Genomic DNA, 14868 nt, shown 5'->3' with positions numbered 1-14868 from the left:
GGCCCACTTGACTTCACATTCCAAGATGTCTGGGTCTAGATTAGTGATCACATCATCATGATTATCTTGGTCGTGAAGATCTTTTTTGTACCATTCTTCCGTGTATCCTTGCTACCTCTTCTTAATGTCTTCTGCTTCTGTTAGGTCCAGACCATTTCTGTCCTTTATCAACCCCATCTTTGCATGAAATGTTCCCTTGGTAACTCTAATTTTCTTGAAGAGATCTCTAGTCTTTCCCATTCTGTTCTTTTCCTCTATTTCTTTGCATTGATTGCTGAAGAAGGCATTCTTATCTCTTCTTGCTATTCTTTGGAACTCTGCATTAAGATGCTTATATCTTTCCTTTTCTCCTTTGCTTTTTGCCTCTCTTCTTTTCACAGCTATTTGTAAGGCCTCCCCAGACAGCCATTTTGCCTTTTTGCATTTCTTTTCCATGGGGATGGTCTTGATCCCTGTCTCCTGTACAATGTCACGAACCTCATTCCATAGTTCATCAGGCACTCTATCTAGCAGATCTAGGCCCTTAAATCTATTTCTCACTTCCACGTATAATCATAAGGGATTTGATTTGGTCATACCTGCATGGTCTAGCAGTTTTCCCTACTTTCTTCAATTTAAGTCTGAATTTGGCAATAAGGAGTTCACGATCTGAGCCACAGTCAGCTCCTGGTCTTGTTTTTGTTGACTGTATAGAGCTTCTCCATCTTTGGCTGCAAAGAATATAATCAATCTGATTTCGGTGTTGACCTTCTATAGAGTCTTCTCTTGTGTTGTTGGAAGAGGGTGTTTGCTATGACCAGTGCATTTTCTTGGCAAAACTCTATTAGTCTTTGCCCTGCTTCATTCCACATTCCAAGGCCAAATTTGCCTGTCACTCCAGGTGTTTCTTGACTTCCTACTTTTGCATTCCAGTCCCGTATAATGAAAAGGACATCATTTTTGGGTGTTAGTTCTAGAAGATCTTGTAGGTCTTCATAAAACCGTTCAACTTCAGTTTCTTCAGTGTTACTTGTTGGGGCACAGACTTGGATAACTGTGATATTGAATGGTTTGCCTTGGAAACGAACAGAGATCATTCTGTCATTTTTGAGGTTGCATCCAAGTACTGCATTTCAGACTCTTTTGTTGACCATGATGGCTACTCCATTTCTTCTGAGGGATTCCTGCCCGCAGTAGTAGATATAATGGTCATCTGAGGTAAATTCGCCCATTCCAGTCCATTTTAATTTGCTGATTCCTAGAATGTCAACGTTCACCCTTGCCATCTCTTGTCTGACCACTTCCAATTTGCCTTGATTCATGGACCTGACAGTCCAGGTTCCTATGCAATGTTGCTCTTTACAGCATTGGATCTTGCTTCTATCACCAGTCACATCCACAGCTGGGTATCATTTTTGCTTTGGCTCCATCCCTTCATTCTTTCTGGAGTTATTTCTCCACTGATCTCCAGTAGCATACTGGGCACCTAATGACCTGGGGAGTTCCTCTTTTGGTATCCTATCATTTTGCCTTTTCCTACTGTTCATGGGGTTCTCAAGGCAAGAATACTGAAGTGGCTTGCCATTCCCTTCTCCATTGGACCACATTCTGTCAGATCCCACAAGCCACGCCCACTTGGAGAGTGAGAGAGACCCACTGAGAGACATTTACTAGAATGGGAAAGAAGGGTTCTGGGGCAGTAGTGGACACAGGGTACGAGGGACAGGCCCAGACAGGCGGCGAGAGGGCACCTGGCAAACGGGGGCAGAGATGGCAAGAGGTAGGCAGAGGAAGGTGGGTTTGCTCCTTGGAGAGCCAACAGGAAAACTCTCCACTTGCTGGCTTCAAAATCCTCTGAAAGCAGGAGCGAGGAAGGCCAGGTGGCGACAGCGAGAGGAGCAGATGAACAGGCACAGGACGCCTGGGGCTGCGAGGCTGGGAACCCGCCCTTCAGTCCCCCTCTCTCCTCTGCTTCTGTGCTGGGCACAGCCCCCGAGCAAGCTGAGGGCTGGGATCAGACAGGTCAGGTTCTCTGGGAAAGTGGTGTGTGCTCAGTGGCACGAAAAGAAGTCAACAAGATTCTGTACAAGAAAAGAGGGAAGGAGGAAGGGGGAGACAGAGAGAGAGAAAGAAAGGAAAGAAGGAGGGAGGGGAGACAGAGAGAGAGAAAGAGAGAGAGAAAGAAAGGAAAGGAGGAGGGAGGGGGAAACAGAGAGAGAAAGAAAGAAAGAAGGAGAGGGGGAGACAGAGAGAGAAAGAGAGAGAAAGAAAGAGAGTGAAAGAAAGGAAAGAAGGAGAGAGGGGGAGACAGAGAGAGAGAAAGAGAGAGAGAGAGAAAGGAAACAAGGAGGAAGGGGGAAGACAGACAGAGAAAGAGAGTAAAAGAAAGGAAAGGAGGAGGGAGGGGAAGACAGAGAGAGAGAAAGAGAAACAGAAAAAAGAAAGGAAACAAGGAGGAAGGAGGAGACAGACAGAGAGAGACAGTAAAAGAAAGGAAAGAAGGATGGAAGGGGAGACAGAGAGAGAGAAAGAGAAAGAAAGAAAGAGAGAGAAAGAGAAAGAAAGGAAAGAAGGAGGGAGGGGAGACAGAGAGAAAGAGAAAGAAAGAGAAAGAGAGAGAGAGAAAGAAAGGAAAGAAGGATGGAAGGGGAGACAGAGAGAAAGAGAAAGAAAGGGAAGAAGGAGGGAGGGGAGACAGAGAGAGAAAGAAAGAAAGAAGGAGGGAGGAGAGGGGAGGGGGGCGGGGGAGAGGAAGGCCCTGCAGGGTCAGGGAGGAGGGACCCACTCCCCTCACCTGACGCCAGTCCCAGCCCAACCTCGGGGTCCAGCACATGGCACACCGCCTCACACGCAGATGCATAAAGCTGCCTGCGTCAGTTCACATCCGCTCTCAGACACACCACACGCACGAGTATGCACCGATGACTCCCCGCTTAGCCTCTGACAGCAGGACAGTCACCGTAATAGACTCCTGAAGATGACCACGTGGACCAAATCACGTTCAGACTAGCAAATTCTTACTGTTCTTACTGGGGAAAAGCATCTCACCCTGGCCCCCGCCCCTTATGAAGTGGGGGGAAACCTGTAATATGGTCCTTGCCCTGCCCCAACAGTAACTGCGAACGTGCAGGAGACCCTCCCGCCCCACTGTTGTGTAACTGGGTGCAGACAGTCCCTGATGCTCATATTTGGGTACACACTGTTAAAGGAACAAGGCCAGGAGCCCCAAGGCAGCGACAAGCTATAAAGGTGACTTTCCCTCATCTCACAATGAAATGCCTGAATTCACTCTCAATAGTCTGCTTGTTTTTTTCCTACGAAGTAACTCTCCCCTACCAACACAGCAGAGAGCAAAGAAGGGGAAGCACTATAGTTCACAGCAAGCTTTGTCAGGACTTCAAGATTAGAATCTAACAGGAGACGTCAGTTCAGTTCAGTCGCTCAGTCCTGTCCAACTCTTTGCGACCCCATGAATCGCAGCACGCCAGGCCTCCCTGTCCATCACCATCTCCCGGAGTTCACTCAGACTCACATCCATCGAGTCCGTGATGCCATCCAGCCATCTCATCCTGGGTTGTGCCCTTCTCCTCCTGCCCCCAATCCCTCCCAGCATCAGAGTCTTTTCCAGTGAGTCAACTCTTTGCATGAGGTGGCCAAAGTACTGGAGCTTCAGCTTCAGCATCATTCCTTCAAAAGAAATCCCAGGGCTGATCTCCTTCAGAATGGACTGGTTGGATCTCCTTGCAGTCCAAGGGACTCTCAAGAGTCTTCTCCAACACCACAGTTCAAAAGCATCAATTCTTCGGCGCTCTGCCTTCTTCCCAGTCCAACTCTCACATCCATACATGACCACAGGAAAAACCATAGCCTTGACTAGATGGACCTTAGTTGGCAAAGTAATGTCTCTGCTTTTGAATATGCTATCTAGGTTGGTCATAACTTTTCTTCCAAGGAGTAAGCGTCTTTTAATTTCATGGCTGCAGTCACCATCTGCAGTGATTTTGGAGTCCCCCCAAATAACGTCTGACACTGTTTCCACTGTTTCCCCATCTATTTCCCATGAAATGATGGGACCGGATGCCATGATCTTCATATTCTGAATGTTGAGCTTTAAGCCAACTTTTTCACTCTCCACTTTCACTTTCATCAAGAGGCTTTTTAGTTCCTCTTCACTTTCTGCCATAAGGGTGGTGTCATCTGCATATCTGAGGTTATTGATATTTCTCCCAGCAATCTTGATTCCAGCTTGTGTTTCTTCCAGTCCAGTGTTTCTCATGATGTAGTCTGCATATAAGTTAAATAAGCAGGGTGACAATATACAGCCTTGATGTACTCCTTTCCCGACTCAGAATCAGTCTGTTGTTCCATGTTCAGTTCTAACTGTTGCTTCCTGACCTGCATACAGATTTCTCAAGAGGCAGGTTAGGTGGTCTGGTATAAGACTCTTCATTCACAGAGAACAATTAACCCCTCACAGACTTCACTAAATACAAAAAATAGTACTGATCTTGAGAGAGGAATAACTTCTTCAGTCTCCATATTAAAGTGAACTTACAACAGTAAACTGGAAATAAATCCAGGGGATGAATACTGCTGCCCTTCCCCGCAGAAAGGGGGGATGGCGATGAATCAATTTATTTACTCTGGGAGAAAGTATTAAACTGCTCCTATCGGAGAGGAGCATGACAATATGAACCTATCAAAAAGCCAGACTAAAAGTGGCCTTGCAACAGAACAGAGGTGAAGGCTGGAGAGCGCCAGGAGGAGTCTCGAGGTGGAGGAGGTCAGGGAGAGCGGAGGGGAAGTGGTGAAGAAGGGCTGTGCCAGCTCCACAGACAGGAGGGGTTCCTCCAGCAAAGCCGTCCTCTCCCGAGTCCCCCAGTCACAGCCTGTTATCAGGGGGCTGGCAGCGGCCTGGAGGAGGGAAGGAATACGACATCTGTGACGCGCCTCCTAAGTCTCACCAGACAGGCACAGTTTCATCTGTTATCTCAAGACACCCCTCCCTTCCCACTAGTATCCCAACGTCTTACATGATCACATCATTCAGAAATGTCCTCACTCACTCAGTCATTTCTCCCCTTAAACTCAACACATACGTGTTTAGACTAACAGCTTGTACGCCAGACAGAGGGACAGGCAGGCCTGCCAAGTCAGCTCCGGCACGGAGTTTAAAAGCTGAAGAAAATTAACTGTATGAACAAAGGGGTCAATTTGAAAAGAAAGCTAAGAACATGAAAGGGGGCTGGATCTGCTAGGACGCAACGAACAAGGAAGCAAACGGTTCTTTCTCAAAGGCGACACGTAGCGCAAACAGCACAAGGAGGGGGTGCCGGTCAGTGCGGCTCGTAGACAATGCAGGCAGAAGCCCTACAATTTAAATGGCCCACAGATTCTACTTCTAGGAACTTATCCTACAGGCGTATTCAAACGTCTGCACAGAGGCACATACGAAGTTCAGTGCAGTATGTTTCAGGAGCAATAAACAACGTCCATCAACAGTGCAAGGGCACACATGATCAGCTGTGTTCAACGTCTTGTGAACCCAGCCTGCTTTCAGGGTCAGGCCAGCCAGGGGAGACATCTTCCTATTACGGTTGTATAACTTTTTCAGTTTTCTGACTCCAAAATGCAACTAGGAGAACTGGGACTGTGCTTACTTCCTAGATACAAGGACCTATTTCATAGAATAACGGAAGGCTTAGTGCGATAGTGCATTTCTGTAAATTAATCTTGGCAAGAGGGCCAGGAACACAGAAAAAAAGGTAATATAAGCACATACTCCTATAAATATTAATATTTACATGCTAACTAAAGTCCCAAAGCTACATGTAGAAATACACAGACGAACACTAAAAACATTCCCTGGAAGTAGACACTAACTCACATACCTCGCTTGGGTACGGAGGTGTTACAAACCATGCATGTGAGCTCCCTACAGATTTTAAAATATGATAATGTATACCAGTCACCCACATATACTCTCAGAGTTCAAAGTGTTGTAAGTTTACCTGGTAAGGGAAATAAGACATTTGATTTTGCCTCACAAACTCACACGTTTGTGACTTTAAAAAACAATGAACAACCATCAGGGCTTACTCTATGCTACGCCTAGCCTGTGGCCACACAAACCTTACCTGTGCGTGTACACACACACACACACACACACACACACATCCTGCTATTTCTGGATCTGCAGCCTGAGGGCAGACCAGGTTCTGAGAGAAAGGAATCTTCTAGTTAAACTAATCCAATTTCCTATGGGAACATTTCAAACCCTCAAGGGCCTCCTCCCAGTATAAACCAGTCCAGTCCAGTTTAGCTGGTAAGGTGTGACCGACTCCAGGTATGAGGCTGAATCACAGCCTCCAGGTCCCGTTAAAAGAGGTGACTAGAGCACAGCCTCACAGCCCAGCCTTCCCAATTGCAGCCCCTTTCAACAGTTCATAGAATGCAGCAGGATGATGGTCCTATTAAAGTTTAAGTTCAAATGTAAAAAATGAACAAAATCACTGCTACCCATCTCTACACTCAGATGAGTGAAAAATTCCTGGCTGCCTAGTTAAAAAAAAATAAATAAACTTAAATGGCATGCTTCTTAAACACAACCTGTTTCAACAATATTGACTTGTACATGGGTAACAGATTTAAAACACGCTTGTGAAAAGAATGCGGGGGGCCAAGGAGAAGAGTTAAACACAAGAATGGGAGAAATCACGAACAAAAGGAGGACAAGCCGGAACTAGAGCCCTGAAATTATCTCTCGGCGAAACCCCTGCAGCAGTTCAGTCCTGACGCACTCATCAGCATCTCTTCACGTGGCCGCCTGAGCTCACCCGCTGCGCAGTCTGTGCTGCTCGTTCTGGCCCGCGGGCACCCGTTCGTGTCTCTGCCTGCCACAGAGACATGTCTTCACGCTGAGGGATGCTTGACGCTGCTGAGTTGGAACTTGGCTTTCATCGGCGTTTCAGGGCAGAGACTGATAAAGTCAGACAAGCTGGGGGCTGAATTCGAGCTGGAATCAGAGTGTTATTTTTCAGCAAGAAAAAAGTCCATTTTCCTGTACCTGAGTACACAGAAGTCTCTGTTAACCTCCCTGCTGGGACACCTGCCTCTCAAGGACACACACACTGTCAGGGATTTCACTTCCCTGTCTTAACTCTTGGTGACATCAATCCACTATCTAAGAGACACTCCTGGAATCCCGTGGCTATTCTCAGTCCATGCTACTTCATCCTCTCTTGCTTTCAAGCTCCTTACTCTGCAAATGCTCTTGTGACATCCTTCTGATTTAAGTCCATCAAATCAAAGTCTGCTTTGTTCTTTCAAATGAAAGGTGACTTGTGACGGCCAATGGTAAGGCTAAGATCTCTGACCAGTTGAGTGTTGGTAAAAAGATCTTAACATGCTTTCATGATAAATTAAACTATACAAACAGAACAAGCAGGACCTACTATAGACATATGGTATTTTTATTATCTGAACCCCCTTTGCATTGAAAACTGAACAAATGAATGTTCCTAGAAGGAATTAGGGACAGATTCCTGACAGAAGTAACATGAAAACAATGTTATTAGTGACTTATTTAAATAGAACCCACAGAACCAACCACTGTAATCTCTGAATCATATTACTTTATCACCCTTACTACTGAAATCAAGCAGGGCCCTGAAGGGCTCCTGAGCACAGAAACCTTTCTGTTCCCTGTTTCTTGCTTGTAGGGAACAGACTCTAGCTTCTCCGACCTTCCCTGAGTCCCAAAGGGCAGAAATGAATTAAAAAAAAAAAAAAAAAAAAAAAACACAAACAGCTGGCTTAAAACTCAACAGTCAAAAACTAAAGATCATGGCATCTGGTTCCATCACTTCATGACAAATAGATGGGGAAACAGTGGAAACAGTGACAGACTTTATTTTCTTGGGCTCCAAAATCACTGCAGATGAAGCCATGAAATTAAAAGATGCTTGCTCCTTGGAAGAAAAGCAATGACAAACCTAGACAGCATATTAAAAAACAGCGACATTACTTTGCTGAAAAAGGTCCATCTAGTCAAAGCTATGGTTTTTCCAGTAGTCATGTATGGATGTGAGAGTTGGACCGTAAAGAAAGTTGAACGCTAAAGAGTTGATGCTTTTGAACTGTGGTGTTGGAGAAGACTCTTGAGAGTCCCTTAAATGGCAAGGAGATCGAACCAGTCCATCCTAAAGGAAATCAGTCCTGAATATTCACTGGAAGGACTGATGCTGAAGCTGAAGCTCCAATACTTTGGCCACTTGATGCAAAGAGCTGACTCACTAGAAAAGACCCTGATGCTGGGAAAGATTGAAGGCGGGAGAAGGGGGCGACAGAGGATGAGATGGCTGGATGGCATCACCGACTCAAAGGACATGAGTTTGAGCAAACTCTGGGGAGTTGGTGATGGACAGGGAGGCCTGGAGTGCTGTGATTCATGGGGTCGCAAAGAGTCGGACACAACTGAGTGACTGAACTGAATCGGGGAAGCGAGGGGATGCAGAGACCAGTGAGGAGCAGCCAGGATACAACAGTGCAGCCTTGAGACAGGGTTCTGGTTCCCCTCGAGGGATACACTAACAGTATCTTTGAGCTCTTTACAGAACTAAAGCCCCCAACAAAGATGTCAGCATTTTTCATTCCACAGAAAACCACCTAAGGCCAAATTAAATGAACCAGAGAAGATCATCAAAAGATTACCTGAGATCAGATTAAAGGAACAGAGGCCCTGCACACACCCTTATCTTATCAGCAACCCCCTTTAACCACCGCTGTAAAACTTTCCACCAATCCTCCATGGCAGGGCAGACAGTTTTGAGAGGCACAAGCCCACTGTGACCCCCTTTGCAGGCAAAGATATAAAACTATTATTTTCTCTTCACCCAAAACTCTGTCTCCCAGATCCAATCCAGAATGGGCACACAGAGGCTGAGTTTGGGCATCAGTACCCACCGCACCATCTAGGCCCGCCACCCTTTAGGATCCCAGGGACACAATGAAACTACAGAACAGTTCACTGTGACTTTGCTCTTACTGGAATGTTTTAATGTTCTCTTATTATCTAAATTCTCCTCGCTATATGATAGTTGTTGATGCTGTTTTCAGAGATGGCTGATTCTAGATTAAACAATTAATGCTGTCCTCATTAATTCCTTACAAGAGACCAAGATCTTAGTTGGCAGTTATATATGGTACTATTTATTTGGTCATTTTGTAAGCAGATAGGGTAGGTGTTCCCAGAGAAAGAGAACCAGGCAAGGCTTTCTTGGCATAAGAGAACCCATTTTTGCCCTAAGCCATCTTGTGATCTAAGCCATGCTTGCCCATCTCAGAAATTAAGGATCTTATGGGAACAAAAGAACATAGAAACTCTGTCATCCAGTAAGATAAGTAACAATAGCAAAGATACTAGTTATAAAGACTCCCAGTTCCATTTCAATGGTAAAGATTAGCCTAAAATGCTCAACCAACTGATAAACTAAAATCTAAAGGATCGGTTGACTTTTTCTGACCCTAGAAACTTCAATCAGTTGACTGCCCAAGTGCCTCCATGCATATGCAAGTACCCTTAATTTAAAATTTCCCCAGTTATGCTGTCTAGGCTGCTTCTAGAAAGATCCTCAGTGTTCTCCTTACTTGCAGCAAGTAATGATAAATCCTTCCATCTCCCCATCTTGGTTCGGTTGTGTCTTTTGCCTTGACACCCACCAAAAGGCAAACCCAGTTTTGGGTTAACAATTTCTGAAATCCATTGAGAATTTTCACATCTTTAGTCTTTAAGGACACACTACCACAACTACTCTGGCCAACAGTTCCATTTCTTGGTATTTAGTCTGCCTACTGGAAATTACCTAAGTATTTACAGAGAAGTATATGAGCACTTGAGAATCCAGAGCAAACACGTCCATTAGTAAAAGGGTATCTGATGTGAAGCATATGAGTTACCTTTTGAGCCTCAGTTTAATAATTTAACAATTTGATAATTTAATAAATAGATAACAGTGGAAACAGTACCATCTATTTCACAGGATTGTGATAATTTTTTAAGCTATTATTACTAAAATACTAAATACTAAAAAATAGGCAGGACAGAAATTAGTATCTGTTCAACATCCTGCATCTAATTCTTGGGTACCCACCATATGATATTTACTTTCTTTTCACTTTTATAAAATACTTTTATTTCCTAAAAACTATAAATCAGTCTTATTATATAAATTTGTCTTTGTTTTTATTTAATTTAATAATATTACTTATTATTACTTATTTCATATAATTCTGTTTCAAGAAACAGAATTTTAGAAAATTAAATTTCTATGGAACTTTAGGAATAAGTGAAATGTTATTAAAGTACTGCTTACCAGGGTTAAAAAGCACACTCTCCACTTTTAAAAATCATATTCTATGAGTGACACTAATAGCAATATGCTAGACAATTCAAATTAAAGTGCTTGACTCACAACTACTGATATTATTCACATGCTTATGGAAGCTAAACAATGTTATCACTCTCCTCATTTCAGGTCCGATTTTGGAATCTTTAGACGATATTATATACAGTTAGCCCTCTGTATCTGTGGTTTCTGCATCCTCAAATTCAACTAACCACAGATCAAAAATATTTGAAAAAATATTCTAGAAAGTTCCAAAAAGCAAAATGAGTTTTGCTGTGTGCTGGCCACTATCTTCATAGCATTTCCATTGTATTGGGTTTTAGAAGTATCTTAGAGATGATTCAAAATATACAGAGGATGCACGAGGTTATATACAAACACTGCATAGTGTGAGCGTTCACAGATTTTGTTATCTGTGGGATAACCCCCCGTGGATACAAGGGGACAGTTATACACAAAAACCTTACTAAATCAGTATGTCAAATAATACTAATCTACTCTTATTTGATGGATACTACCTATTGCCTTCTCAGCTCCAAAGAAATCTGCACTCTCTCCAGGCGCCCCTGCCACATCAGGGTTCCACACCCCTCTCTCCACCCACTGCCCTGATCAGGAGGTCGATTCCTGCAAAACCCTCACTCCCACCTAAGGTCCTTCTCAACAAAAGAATCTATAAGATTAGGCTTGGTATCTGAGAAGAAACCCAACCCATGTGCCACTTCAGATAATTTTTATTACAGAAGTCAAATAAAATCCATGCAAATAATAAAATTTGTAACTCAAAAAGCCCAATTAAATGGGTGTGTTTCCACAGCGAATCCAAATAAATACATCACAAAATTTAAGAGGATAATTATCAAGGGGAAAACAACTGTTAAAACACAACTCTATAAGTGTGATTACTTTTGCCCAATAGCCAAAAATCAAACAGTGATTTTTTAATTGTTTATAACTGTGTCTCTTTTGTCTTGAGTAAATCACGACAATCAACAATGAAAACCATGTATAAATCAACACCATCTGATTAATGATTACATGGACTAGGGAAAAGGTACTCAACTATTTTTTAAGAAAAAAGAAAGGCCCAAGGATTTGAAAAAATACAGTTCTACAGATGAAAGATTTCTTCTCGTTAAAGAAACCACAGTAATATTCTAGGCACAGAATAACTTGACATTTCAGCAACGAAAAAATCTTGTAACCATTTAAATCAGATGGTATTTTTACCATGGATTCTAGTAAGGGAAAAATACACACAGAAGGGAATCAAGTTCCAAGTTAAGGCTAAACACACTGCTGCACACAAAAGAGACAACCAACAAGGCCCTGCTGTATAACACAGAGAACTATCCTCAATTCTTTCTAACAACCTAAAGGGAAAAGAATCTGAAAAAGAACAGACACATAGGTTGCTGAATCACTTTACACCAGAAACTAAGGCAACACTGTAAATCAACTATACTTCAATCAAACAAGAAGTTAAAGGAAAAAAAAGCTAAAGCTAAGCAACGTTCTAAAATGATTACTCTGCCGAAACAAAAGTTCAAAACGAATAATGCTCAGACTCTGCATCTCGGCAGCACTATGACCTTGGCAAACCTATGGGTGCCCATCTGTAATGTGGGCTTCCTCCCAGAGCTCGAGGAAGGTATGAATGCAACACAGAGGAAGCCTCTAACAGAATGCCTCACAGGCAGCAAGTTAGCAAGACATTAACTGTTTCATATAATAATTCTTTCATGGCCAAGTAACTCTGTCAGTTCAGTGAGTTAAGAGTTTGGACTTACTCTCACAGGAAGATACTCAGCTCTTCAAAAGCATGACAAACTCCTTGCAAAACTGAGAAAAATAACTGAAATCAAGAATGACATTATTTTCAATAAGGAATTTCTGTGGATTTCACTTCTTATAAGGCAACAGAGGTGTGCCTTGTAAGAACAAGAACAGCAGCTGGGCACTGGGGTTTGGATCCCTACCCCAACACTCGCTGGTTGTGTGACTTGAAGCAAGTATGTATTCTGGTCTTGGTTTCCGTGTGTAACCAGGGAGGACAACATTCTTACGGATGTTGTCAGGACTGAGTGAATGAACATAAGTAAGCTGCTCAGCATAGTGCCTTGCCCTTAGTAGGTGCTATGTCAGTGTTAATTCAGCTCCAGCAATTCTCACCAGGAAACTGTTTGCCACCCCAAAGTTGGCCATCATTAAACCCACCTGTGCACTGGAGTTACTAGGTAAGAAGGCTGTGACATAGAAACTGACAAGGCTTCGTCTGAACCCTGACCTCACTAATCATCAATGCTCTAAGTACACAATCTCGGTCCTCCACTTGTAGAGTCTACATATCAGAGCTTACTGTCCGCTAAGTCACTGACAAAACTCAAAGTCATACCACATACCATAGCTCTGTGTGTCTGAGTGATGATCTCTGGATAGCGGAAATGTGATTTTTTTTCACTTGTCATATTTTCTAGTGTTTTACCATGCACATGCACCATTTAAGGCTCAAGATATCATTTTCACTGATACATACTCTTTACTCATTATATCAGTCTTGCCTAATCCAGGCGTCTCTGCAGTAAAAGGTGTGTTAATTGATAGAAGTGTTGTTTGTTGTCAGAAAGAATGTGTAGCTTGTGGTAATTGACACAGTTTAGCTGAGAGATCTTCGGTAAGTCCTTCTCTGAGCCACATTTCTTCATACATAAAATATGTGGGCACAACGAAGTCTATCAGGATTCCTGCTGGTGGCATCTTCGTTTCCTGACCTGGGACTGAACCTGAGCTTCTGCATCAGCAGCACGGAGTCCTAACCACTGGACCAGCAGGAGAGTCTCAGGATTCCCCTGGTTCTAATATTCTGCGACCATTTTACACTGTTCAGATGGGACGCAGAAACAACAGGGAATATGCTAAACCCTTACTTGTTCCAGCTTTGCTATCCTAGAGAATCTGTTGGGAACCAGGATGGTATAATAATAATCTTCTCATTAATGTACAAATTTATTTGCATAGGTTGTAATGTTTTCTTTCCTGATCACTTTATCTATATTTATGTATTTATTCTGGCTGTGCTGGGTCTTTGTGCTGCGTGTGAGCTTTTATCCAGGTGTGCGACGCAGCCTGTTCATTTCAGTGGCTTCTCCTGTTGCGGAGGCACGGGCTCTGGGCCCACGGCCTTCGGCAGCTGCGGAGCACGGGCTCTGGGTGCTCGGCCTTCGGCAACTGCGGACCATGGGTTCCTGGGCGCACGGCCTTCGGCAGCTGCGGAGCACGGGGGTGCATGGCCTTCGGCAGCTGCGGACCACAGGCTCCTGGGTGCATGGCCTTCGGCAGCTGCGGAGCACGGGCTCCAGGCTCATGGCCTTCGGCAGCTGCGGAGCACGGGCTCCAGGCACACGGCCTTGGCAGCTGCAGCACGTGGGCTTGGTGGTTGTGGCCCCCGGGCTCCGGAGCGTGGGCTCAGTAGCTGTAGCCCACGGGTTCAGTTGCTCCCAGTTTGAACCCATGCCTCCTGCATTGGCAGATGGACTCTTTACCACAGAGCCACCAGGGAAGGAAGCCCTGGTTTATTTTCTTTATTAACTATAAAATGATGCTATATACGGCGAAGAATGAGAATGCTGAACTATAAAAATGTTTTCTCAAAGACCTGTCAATTGTTGAGGCACATATGTGGGACAGAACCTCTTGAAATGACCTGTCTACATGCAGAGGAGACATTTCAGGTTGACTGGCCAACAGATCATTTCCACTGCTGAACCTCTGACGTTGCATCCATCTAGTAAAATCATTAAAGAAAATCTAGATGTATTCTGTGAAGCCTGGGAATCCCAAAGCAGTGACATGTCAACACTGCTGAGAGAAATCAGTGACGCGTTTGAAGGAAAACGAGGGGAGAAGTATGGCTCTCTTTCATTTCCAAAGCCAGTGAAGAACAGGGCAAACCTGAGATCACTAAAGCCAGACACGCCTGACTCCGAGGAGCAAGCCAAGAGAGCAAGCTTGTCCTCAAGCTGGGTTTGCTAACCTCTGCGAGACGAGCAATGCCAATTCAAAGACTGAGAAGCGGGAGGATCAGGAGAATGAGATTGTTCGATATGGATGGAACTCGTCCAGTATGGCATATTTTCTGTATTTATTTACTAGGGGTCACTAAAAACTTACCAAGATTTAATTCATCAACTAGAGGTTTTTGCTGAGAGGATTTGAAGCTTACTTCAAGTGTACAAGCTTTCTCAAAACAGCTCAAAGATAATGATAAGCTTGTGCTTTTCCTGGAAATAAACAAGCTTGCTCCTCTCTGCTACCAGCTCCAAACAATAATGAAGATACCTTTGCAGAATCAAGGGGCTTCCCTGATAGTTCAGTTGGTAAAGAATCCATCTGCAATGCAGAAAACCCCAGTTCGATTCCTGGGTCGGGAAGATCCACTGGAAAAGGGATTGGCTGCCCACTCCAGTATTCTTGGGTTTTAAGA

General features: G+C 43.9%; 1 protein-coding gene across 8 annotated transcripts in view; it reads right to left on the bottom strand.

Moving 5' to 3' along the window:
- DST (dystonin) overlaps positions 1-14868 on the bottom strand; it is a 522626-nt gene that overhangs the window by 213340 nt on the left and 294418 nt on the right. The gene's annotated exons all lie outside the window — the stretch shown is intronic.

Source organism: Capricornis sumatraensis, chromosome 22 (assembly GCF_032405125.1).
Source record: "Capricornis sumatraensis isolate serow.1 chromosome 22, serow.2, whole genome shotgun sequence".
NCBI classification, from domain to species: Eukaryota; Metazoa; Chordata; class Mammalia; order Artiodactyla; family Bovidae; genus Capricornis; species Capricornis sumatraensis.
The sequence above is the reverse complement of the archived record's forward strand: the minus strand, read 5'-3'. Positions and strand labels throughout refer to the sequence as shown.